Here is an 11,398-nt window from a genome sequence, read left to right as displayed (position 1 = left end):
CAAATCCTAGTTGAAAGTCATTTTTTAAACTCCTGGAAAATACTGCAGCCTAACATCTAACAAGATTTCACTACAGGTCAAAGAACTTTAACTGTTAGCACATTCAAATGTTTCAGACATAAGAAAACAAGTTTGACAGATCTTATGTAGGAAACATATAAGTTAAAACTATTGCTTGAATTAAATTAAATGAAAGAATCAAAGTGTGTTTTTTCTTATGCACAGCATGACTTACAGTTTTAACTGGCATATATTGGAACCTACAATGATTTTGAAAGTTTTTACAGCGATGTTCCTGACATAAGATTTATTGACAGACACTGAGCTATAAAGCAAGATATTTGAAAGTGAAAAAAAATATATATCACAGATGTTTTTGACTAAAAAAAGTAACAAATTTGGGAACAGGGATGTTTGAATAACCAGACTACACTAGTAAATACCAGTATACAAGTGTCAACATAAAGCATTGCAACACATAAACATTGTGTAAAATAATGGAACTTAATTCTGTCAAAATTTTTGCATTTTTTCAACTTGTTTTAATCATTTCTACTTTAAACGGAAACAATCATATCCAAAAATTATTTTTATAATTTCTTCTAACATCATTATTCCTCAAAACATTCACAGATTATCTTTAAAATAACAGTAATTATTATTTTTATTTATTTATTCATTTTGACAGACATTTCAATTTCTTATATGGAATCTGCCCTAGCTATGTCAGATTTACTCTAAATGCTTTCTTTGGTTTCAGAGATATAAGCCAAAATCTACATTTTACCCCTGTTCTATTTTTAGCCATGGTGGCCATCTTGGTTGGTTGGTGGGGTCATCAGACACATTTTAAACGACCTCAAAAAATTTTTTGTGGTCCTATATTGGTATGACGTTGGCGTCGTCGTCCGAAGACACATTAGTTTTCGCACTCTAACTTTAGTTTAAGTGAATGGATCTCAATGAAATTTTACCATAAGGTTCAATACCACAAAAGGAAGGTGGGGATTGATTTTGGGGGTTATGGTACTCACAGTTAAGGAATTAGGGGCCAAAAATAAGCATTTTTGTAACTTCCAGACATAACTTGTGTGTAAGTGTATGGATCTCTCTGACATTGTACCACAAGGTTCCATATTACAAAGGGAATGCTAGGATTGATTTTGGGGGTAATTGCCTCCAAATTTTAGGAATTAGGGGCCAAAATGGGACAAAAAACAAGCATTTTTCTAGTTTCATGACAATAACTTGTGTGTAAGTGTATGGATCTCTCTGACATTGTATCACAAGGTTCCATATCACAAAGGGAATGCTGGGATTGATTTTGGGGGTAATTGCCTCCGAATTTTAGGAATTAGGGGCCAAAAAGGGGCAAAAAACAAGCATTTTTCTAGTTTCATTACAATAACTTGTGTGTAAGTGTATGGATCTCTCTGACATTGTATCACAAGGTTCCATATCACAAAGGGAATGCTGGGATTGATTTTGGGGGTAATTGCCTCCGAATTTTAGGAATTAGGGGCCAAAAAGGGGCAAAAAACAAGCATTTTTCTAGTTTCATTACAATAACTTGTGTGTAAGTGTATGGATCTTTATGAAATTGTACTACAAGGTTCCATATCACAAAGGGAAAGCTGGAATTGAGTTTGAGGGTAATTGCCCAAAAGGTTTAGGAATAAGGGGCCAAAAATAAGCATTTTTCTAGTTTCCAGACAATAACATGAGTTCAAATGTATGGATCTCTCTGAAATTGTACTGCAAGGTACCATACCACAAAGGGAAGGCTGGGATTGATTTTGGGGGTAATTCCCTCAAAATTTTAGTAATTAGGGGCCATAAAAGGGCAAAAAAACAAGCATTTTTCTAGTTTCAGGACAATAACTTGTGTGTAAGTGTATGGATCTTTATAGAATTGTACTGCAAGGTTCCATATCACAAAGGGAAAGCTGGGTTTGAGTTTGGGGGGTAATTGCCCTAAACGTTTAGGAATGTGGGGCCAAAAAACAAGCATTTTTCTAGTTTCCAGACAATAACTTGTGTTCAAGTGTATGGATCTCTCTGAAATTGTACTGCAAGGTACCATACCAAAAAGGGAAAACTGGGATTGAGTTTGGGGGTGATGAATCATAAGGGGGTTCAAAAAATTGGGGGGGATTTTTTTTTCATTTTTTTTCTTTAAAATTTTCCATTTTAAATTGGTTATTTCTGATTTATATATAAAAGCAAATAATAATGATATGGTTTGAATAGGTAAATAAAAATTTTGAAGTTCTTAGACCACTTTCATTCTGTGTGAGAAACCTATGGTGTGTCAAATATTTAATTACAATCCAAATTCAGTGCTGTATCAAGCTTGAATGTTGTGTCCATACTTGCCCCAACTGTTCAGGGTTCGACCTCTGCGGTCGTATCAAGCTGCGCCCCAGCGAAGCATTTTATTTAAACTAGATACCCTAATGATGATTGTGGCCAAGTTTGGTTAAATTTGGCCCAGTGGTTTCAGAGAAGATTTTTGTAAAAAGCTAACGACGACGGACAACGACTACCGCCAAGTGATGAGAAAAGCTCACTTGGCTCTTCAGCCAGGTGAGCTAAAAATGTGGCATTTTTTATATCTGAACTTTGGGTGCTGAATTGTGGCGTTGAATTAGAACAATTTCAACTATCAAATTTGGGCTTCTACAAACCAAAATATACCAAAACTTACACTTTTTAATGTCTCTATGTATAAGTTATCACCTATTAAAAGCAACAGATAGCATACTTCATGTTTCAGATTTGGCCAGAAGTAAATTTTATATGAGCCTGTGCCAAAAAAACTAGAGGTTTTCAAATGAAGTGAGGCCTTATATGAAATGTAATATTTTTCACTTACCACAATTTTCTGAAGTTGTTAAGTTATAAAAAAACCTTTTACATGTTATAAATGTACTTTTAATGGAAATATAAGTTTCAAATAGCATAACACGTCAAGCTTAAAAAAACAGGTTGTCAATTTAGGTGCATATTAAAAAGCATATAAATGATATGGGAGATGGAGATATGCTTCTTTTTGCTCAAATCTTTGCTTAGATATGATAAAACATGGAGCCTGGATGTAACAAGACTGTCACTTTCAACTATATATGTAGACAGTATGATCTGATGCAAAGTTATTTACTTTACTTTTTAAAACCGGCATGAAATTTCAGCCTCAAAAGGCCAATATTTTAACCACTAGCTATCAAACAAAAGAAAATAAAGGTAGTCTGTGAAACAGACAAGGTCAAACAACCAGTAATAAGTGCTTTTGATACAGATTCAGTGAAATCTGCTGAAAGGAATTCAACTTGTATGAGCATAGAACCTCATTTTTCACTTGCTTCATACTGACCGTTAGACTAAGGCCATTAAAGCAGCACATTTTGCACTCTTATTCTGATTTTATCTACTTTTTTTGTATGTTCAGTGTTCAAAAATGAGTTAAACATCTACATTAGATACCACAAACACATATAGAAAATCAGAAAAACCTGTCAGAGAGAAAGTAAGCATGCTACTTTTGTAAAAATATTGAAACAACTGAAAAAGTTCAATTTTGGGCATGTAGGCTGAAATGTCACTTTTTTACAAAATTTCTATCAAATAAAAATGGAAATCATTTATTCTCATGTAGTTTGGCAAGTTAATACCAATAGATCATTCAGGGAAGTTGTCAAAGTACAAATTCAATATATCCTGAATTCACCTCTTAGGCCACAGACCACAATTGAATTCTCTATTAGGTCTTTATAACGTTTTGTTTCATTAAAAAAAATGCACTGATTCTTTTTGTCAAATATTTTGTGTGTGTAAAGTACAGTACTAGTCCAAACATATATCCAACATTCAGAAAGATTGCTCCCCAGTATCTTACAAATTTAGCCAATACACTTCCATACCCCTATGGACAAGTCAAGAGATGTTCCGAAAACTGTAAATATCACCTTTTTGCACCTGGCCTAATCACTCTTTCCATATCAAAATCAGTAAACAACATCCAAAAGTTTATTTCACCTCTCTTCTTTCATTTCCATCCAAAAAAATCTAAGAAATGAGTGAGGAAGGGAAAGAAAAAAAATTAAGAAAAAATACACTCTTAATTAAAAGGAACTATATTCGTGGACAACGAAAAGCGGGATCATTAATTGTGGTCTTGGGCCAATAGACATCTGCCAAAAATAGGTGATTGAAACTGTGTAACTGAATGGACTCTATCAAATGAAAGTCATGTGTTTATTTTGCTATCTTCTGCAGACTGGAAAAAAATTAAAATGCACATCAAAATCCAGGTAAGTTTTTAATTTTCTGAAATATAGACTTCATATAACTTTTATACATCTAGGTCCTGCCATGCCTTAAAACTTTCCTAAATGTATCAGTTTGTCTGTACTCATAGTAGATTTTGTGGTGTAAACATGCCATATTTTTCAATTCTTTTAGATGAACCTTAAAAACTTATTCAACACAAAACCTTTAAAAAGGGTGTGAATGGAAACGGGGGCAAACGAGAATGTGAGCGAACATGGTTTTGGACGAATGGACCCAGATTCATGTTGTAACATGTTAGTTTGTTATAAATTACCAACGCTTGAGTGGGTTCTGCATTTGTTGGTTACAAAACGTGCAGCCTTATTTTTCAATGCTATGTTGTTAGTAAGGGTCCAAAACAGAGCAAGCATACTATAGTTAAATTATAGTCAAAAGCCATTGCCACTTGTTTCTATCCATGGGATGGTCGACTATCCCATGATCCTTGTATCCATATAATATTAATAATTATGGATCGATCTTCCCACGGATAGAAACAATGCCCTGTGTCAAAAGCCTTTGCATCCAACTTTTTTAATATCCATAGATACTGATATTGTATGGCCAAGATATAAAGGTAACAAAAACATATATGATATTACTTTGTACTTCAATGAACATTGCAGTGAATGTGAAATTTAATTTATAGTGAAAAATGTGCCTGAGGACGATACAATATTATGAGGTGGATAGTGCTTGAACTGTAAGCTCGTATCCGATGCTTAAAAGATATCAACTGATCTTAGATTTTAAGTACTTCGTTTTCGTGTTATATATATAGAATAATTGCTTACCTAATGAACAGTGGAAAGCTTTTTTTTAGATTTTACGATAACAATGATAGTGTTTGAACAGTAAACGCTAATACGAGGGCAGGAGTGTTTTATATATAAAGTAATTGCTTACCTAATGAACAGTGGAAAGATTTTTAGATTTTATGATAACAACTAAACAAGGATAGTGTTTGAACAGTAAACGCTATTCGCTTCTACAGCGTACTTCTTTATTTGCACCCTAACCCTTACACACGGGGCACTCATAAAATTGGTTATAGTATATGTTTATAAACGTAATTATTAGAAACAGTAACATATATACAGCATGCGGACTAATCCATCACCATGTAAACGAAGTTAACTATTTATTTCTCAATCCACTTGTCCAGATTTCACTATTTATGTATCCATATATTAAACAGGATAAACACTCCTGCCCTCGTAATAGCATGGATACATAAATAGTGAAATCTGGACAAGTGGATTGAGAAATAAATAGTTAACTTCGTTTACATGGTGATGGATTAGTCCGCATGCTGTATATATGTTACTGTTTCTAATAATTACGTTTATAAACATATACTATAACCAATTTTATGAGTGTCCCGTGTGTAAGGGTTAGGGTGCAAATAAAGAAGTACGCTGTAGAAGCGAAGCTCCTGCTAGAGGAGGAAGATAAAGACTAGGTAACAGGAACGCCTTACAGGAACTCTTTCCAGGGCAGATGTTGGAAGAAATTACTCACTACTCATGTTATATAATACTCATACCAAACCCAACAGGAAAAATAACGATAATAGTGTTTCCTTCTATAATGTGTTATATTGCAGAATATGTTCAGGTCTCAAAATGGACTCCCCTACATGCGTCCATTTTGGAAGTTGTACATGTGAGATCATTGGCCTACTTCGATTCGTCCAACTCGGGTAACCCGAGTTACTCGAGTTGCAATCGAAGTACCCGAGTTTTATCATTTTACAACCCTCGAGTTAACTCGATATCAACCCTGCCCCTGACCAGGTTTAATCGAGTCGAGTTAAACGGCAAGATGGCGACGAAAGAGACGTGAGTGCTTTTTGAAAATGTATTTTTTAAGATTTAAACGGATTTTAGCCATTTTATGTGACGAAATAGAAGTTTAAGTGTTCAATCACAATAGTCACATTAAAACACCACAATATATATCTATGGATTACATCAATGTCCATCAATTGTAAATATTCGCTAAAATATACACATGTGTACCTCCGTTATATTTTTCAGAGGGGGGGGGGGGGGGGGGGGGGGGGGGGCAAGGTGTCGTTTACTGTTGTTGTGTTCTGGGCGTTTTTTATTCATTGTTATCGGCTATTGTGAATATTTTTTTTAGCTGTTAACTGTTATTGTCAAAATCAGTTCACTGTTCTGCTCTTATTAGGACCTCCTTTGTCCCTTTTCCGTAATATATCCTATATGCTCAGCCTACACGCAGCCACGTTTGGGCTGGTTATATAGTTCGATCGATGCGGAAACTGCTTCTGAAATCTTTCGTGGAAAATCTTGGTACAGTCTCCTCGGCAAAGTTTTGTATACGTGGGACATGGTCCCTGGGCAACAAAGTTGTCAATAATTGTATTAAGATATGGTTAAGTAACATTGTTTAGTAAATGTAAAGATTTTTTACTATAATGCATGCCCTGTAAATAATATTCAAAACTTTTTTATTTTTAAAAATTTTATTAATAACTTTTAAACTGTGACCCATTTTTAATGTACATAGAAGTTATTATTAGTATCTTTGCAGGGATTTAACTGTACATAATGTTATTTTTAAATAGTTAGGTATTCACTTAATAATTTTTATAAGGATTAACCAACCTGAATTCAGTAAGGTTGGTGTACTCCAACTATTGGAGGAAGATATAGAGGAAAGAAGAAGAAGGTTAGAATCAATTATATACTGAATTGCCATCGTTTGTTCATCATCACTAAAAATATGGTTTAGTATCGTAAATTCATCCATGTTAAGGTAAACAATGGACCTCGAGTAACTCTCCACCAGAGTTTTTGATTCGATTGATGCGCTCTTGACGCATGCGCAATCAAACCTAAAAATTTAACTCGAGTAACCCGAGTTGGACGAATCGAAGTAGGCCAATATTACACTTTGAGATTATACTTGCACCAAAATATAGTCCCAAGTTTAAAGTAACACACACAAATACTGATAATTAATTTGTGGTTTAATAATATATGTTTTATTCCAATATACAGTATGGATCTACATCAAAATGAAAACAATTTTAAACACGTTGTTTTTTTTCAAAGAATGTTGAAAAAAAGACTACGCGAAAGTTACTGAATCAAGTTCCGAAGCAAGGTTGACGCTCTCCGATCCTTCCCGAAGTTCTTACTTCTGGAAGATAATGTAAACATTATTCTATCGATGGTACATGTTAAAAAACTTACCTTCAGCAGAGACATATAATACAACATAGAAAAGAAAGCTGGAAAATCTCTAGGTATTATAAGAGAATAAAAGGAATTGGTAATATAAAGTCAAAATTTCTAATTCAAGTCTATTATCATGATAATAGGGGGTCAGTGAGTCACATTACATTAAAAGGGGGGGGGGGGGGGGGGGGGGTGCTTGCACGGAAAAAACGTGAAATAAGACATAATTTCACGTTGAACGTGAAATAATTTCTGTCATGAACGTTGCACGAAAAAAAAGACTGTTGTGAACCTTTTGTGACTGAGTCACTTATTTTTATAAACTCTCTGTTTTACTTGTTATTCCCGATTTAGTATACACCCCAGTTAACACAAAAACATTGTGTTTATGTTTTAAAAACATTTTGAAAAATGTTGTGAAAATATCGTAGAAAATATCAAAATCACGTTAAAATGTATGGCGCTAAAAATATTTTCAAAACATTTTCCCTAACATGTCAAGGATATTTTTAAAACATCATTAAAACGTTTCTGAATTTTGTTGACAATGTTTGTAAAATGTTTTGTAAATGTTTTAAATATGCTTGTTTATAAAATATCCTTGAAACATTTTTAAAACATAAAAAAAAATGTTTTTGCAGGATAAAATGTTGTGAAAATGTTCAATAAGGGGGGGGGGGGGGTGTCCTGGGTCCCCTTATGGAGCTACAATTATGGTTAATCTAATTCCTACTATTTCACTCAAACTTTGTCTAGTTTAGAGCCTGTGGCCCCTCTTTTCATAATCCTGGATCTGCATCTGAAAAACAACTGCTGTCATACTGATCTTTACCCCACATCTCCTTTTACAATTGTTTGTTGATTGCAGTTGAATCTACATATATTTTGTTTACTTTTGTCGGATTTATGTATCATTGACATAACCCTATTTTTTGTAATACCTTGAACACGTTATAATTTGTCATGGTTTTTTTCTGATTTTAATCTTTGTGCATTTTTTTGAGAAGTATTTCTTGATCTCATGTTTGATCACATGTAGCATCAGACATTTTTTTTCTGAAGTTTTTTTACTGTTTTCTTTGCTGCCTTAGTCAACACTATACAAGATAGAATTACAATTATAAATGCAAAACATTTATTCAATATTTTCGTATCACTGTTCTTTTTCAAAGTTTCTTTTGTTCCATTCTTTTTATTTCTTTTGACATCTGCTGGCTTCTGTAAAATAAAGTGTAAACAAATTAGTCCTTCTGTTTAGTGATTAACGAGTGGAAATTCAGCTAATTTCATTGAATTACACAATAAACTATTTTTCTTCAATTTAATCCAGTGTTTTCACAAAAATATATTGAAAAGTGTCATCTAATCAGTGTTAATGGATTCAGAAGCAACAATTGTAGCTACTTTATACATCTGTAGAGTTTGGGGTGTATTATTATTACAAAAGTGTAACGGTAGATTTCACCAGTTTATAAAATAAGACATGTATACTGTACACTACAATTTTCTCAACTTAGAGTAGCCAGTCGTGTAGGGCCTGTAACATTTTCTTGGTCTTACAAAAAAAAAACAAGTTTCGTAATGGTTATTGTATATTTTAGTGCAAATACATGTACTATAGATTGAGGATTTTAAAGAATAAATACCTTCATAAAATTTGCTCCTCCAGGATGGTTTGAATCATTTCTAAGCTTATATTCTTCTATATAATCCCCATTTCCATTCTCAATTTTAATCTGCATTTCTGAAAATCTATCCTAAATTTTGGTATGTCTAATCATGCTAATTGATCCTACAAAAGTTAAAATAATCAATATAAATAAAATACAGGTAAGAAAAAGTCACATTGTATTAGTCAGCTACAAAGGCCACATCATTCAAAAATAAACAGCTGCGCCATTTTTCGAAAGAAAAAAGTTCAATCATTTCTCAAATTCTCAATGTCAAATCAGAAATTCATGAAAATTGAAAGGGAGCTTAAGTCAATAGATATAAACTATTCACCAAAGTTTAAAAAGAACTGCTGAAAGCGTTTTTGAGTTATTTCTGAAAACTAGAAAATCCACGCTATTTTTAATGAATAAAACTCCAGAACTCCAGAACTCGGTAACGTAAAATCTAAAATTTAAAAAGTTTTATTCAGATTGGTTAAAGCATTTATGAGTTAATGTCCGACATGTTGACGACAGACATACGGACAACGGTAAACCATAATACGTCCCGTAAACGGGCGTATAATTAAAGACAATTCAAACAATGAAACTAATGGCATAATTTATAAAACAAATATGTCAGAAATTAACTGACAACTACTAAATCAAACTTCTGTCTTAGGACCGGCACATAAATAATTATCTGGCCTTGGGCTGGGCTGTAGGGCTTAACACAAATGTACAAGTTACATAAACAATATGTTATAGCACAGGGGCGCGTATCATAGATATTTTGGGGCGGAAATATATGCCAGTCGACTGGTATGCGTTATATATTGTGTGTTTATAGCTAACCATTGCGTGTTTGAGATTCCCTTGACTAGTAGATACGTAGCCAGAGATTGAGCTAAGGAAGTACTGCTTTAATAGCTCAGTCTGTTAAAGCCAACAAAGCGTCAAAGGGCTGACTTGTAACACAGAACTTTTCAGACATGCTCACTGGTTACAAGTGATTACATTTATGAATTTTAAAATCATATAAATAACCCTTAAGTTTAACCCCTTTTCTATAATTCGTAATGTTCACTGGACATAAACATCATAACATCTAGGTAGACTAAATCATCACCCCCCTTTTTACATTGTGCTTGCTTACACTCGTATTAATTCTTGGAATATATTAATCAAATTAACCAAGATATTTCCAGAAGCATAACAATGTTTTATAAATGTGAACTAGTGTCATATCTTACCAGTTTTAACGCATGATAAGGTTATTCTTTATTTTGTACGTTTCATTTGTCTTTGTTTACAGCATGGTAAATAAAACTTCCGGTTACTGGTTTCCAAAATTGCTTCGGATCATGTTCTTTGGTCATCGGAAACAGTTAGATTTTAAATGTGTTAACTTTTATTATCGGTACTGGAACAGAAAATCCGGAAAATAGCAATACGTGCACTGTAAAAGGCTATATATGGGAAGTACCGCTTCAATCACTGTCATTTAATGAAATAAAGTTTTTCTTCCATAACCTAAATTAATGTTTGCAAAATATTGTTTAAACATTTTCTATTAAATGTTTTTAGGTAAATGTATTCATAATATTTTTTTAAAATGTTAATTTTGTTGTAATATTAGCAACAAAATGTTTTATAAATTCATTTTCTCAATATTAAATGCGTAACGTTTTTTAAATGTTTTTGGGTAAATGTATTCATAATATTATTTTAAAATGTTGTTAAAATATTAGTAACAAAATGTTTTATAAATTCATTTTCTCAATATTAAATGCGTAACGTTTTTCAAATGTTTTCATCAAATATTATGAAGAAATGTTCTTAAAATATCTTAAAGGCATGTTATTAAAACATTTCATGAAACATTTTTAGAAAATGTTTTAAAAACATCGCAGCAATATTGTTAAGAATGTTTTACTCATATGCTTTTAAAATGTTTTTTAGAGGTAGAATGTACATATCTTCTGAACATTTATAAAACATTCAAACAAAATATGTTAAAAAATGTCATTGAAAACATTTTCATGAATATTCTTACATCATTGTAAAAACATTTTCAAAAAATGTTTTAAATAAATGTTTTTAAAATACAAGAAAAAATATCTACATAACATCACGAAAATATTTTTTCGACAACGTTTTGAGACGACATTTATACAACCTTATAAAAATGTTTTGAAAATGTTTTGT

At 32.6% G+C, this 11,398-nt stretch overlaps 1 long non-coding RNA gene across 1 annotated transcript; it reads right to left on the bottom strand.

Moving 5' to 3' along the window:
* Nucleotides 1-8,656: 8,656 nt before the first annotated feature.
* On the bottom strand, nt 8,657-10,558 carry LOC127738508 (uncharacterized). The gene is made up of 3 exons (XR_008000057.1): nt 10,444-10,558; nt 9,185-9,330; nt 8,657-8,756 (listed from the first exon to the last, which is right to left on the bottom strand). It is a non-coding gene; the product is annotated as an uncharacterized LOC127738508 (long non-coding RNA).
* Nucleotides 10,559-11,398: the final 840 nt, after the last annotated feature.

The sequence above is a fragment of the Mytilus californianus genome, unplaced genomic scaffold, assembly GCF_021869535.1.
Source record: "Mytilus californianus isolate M0D057914Y unplaced genomic scaffold, xbMytCali1.0.p SCAF_4, whole genome shotgun sequence".
Classification (NCBI taxonomy): domain Eukaryota; kingdom Metazoa; phylum Mollusca; class Bivalvia; order Mytilida; family Mytilidae; genus Mytilus; species Mytilus californianus.
Note: the sequence above shows the minus strand (reverse complement) of the source record. Positions and strands in the feature narration are given on the sequence as shown.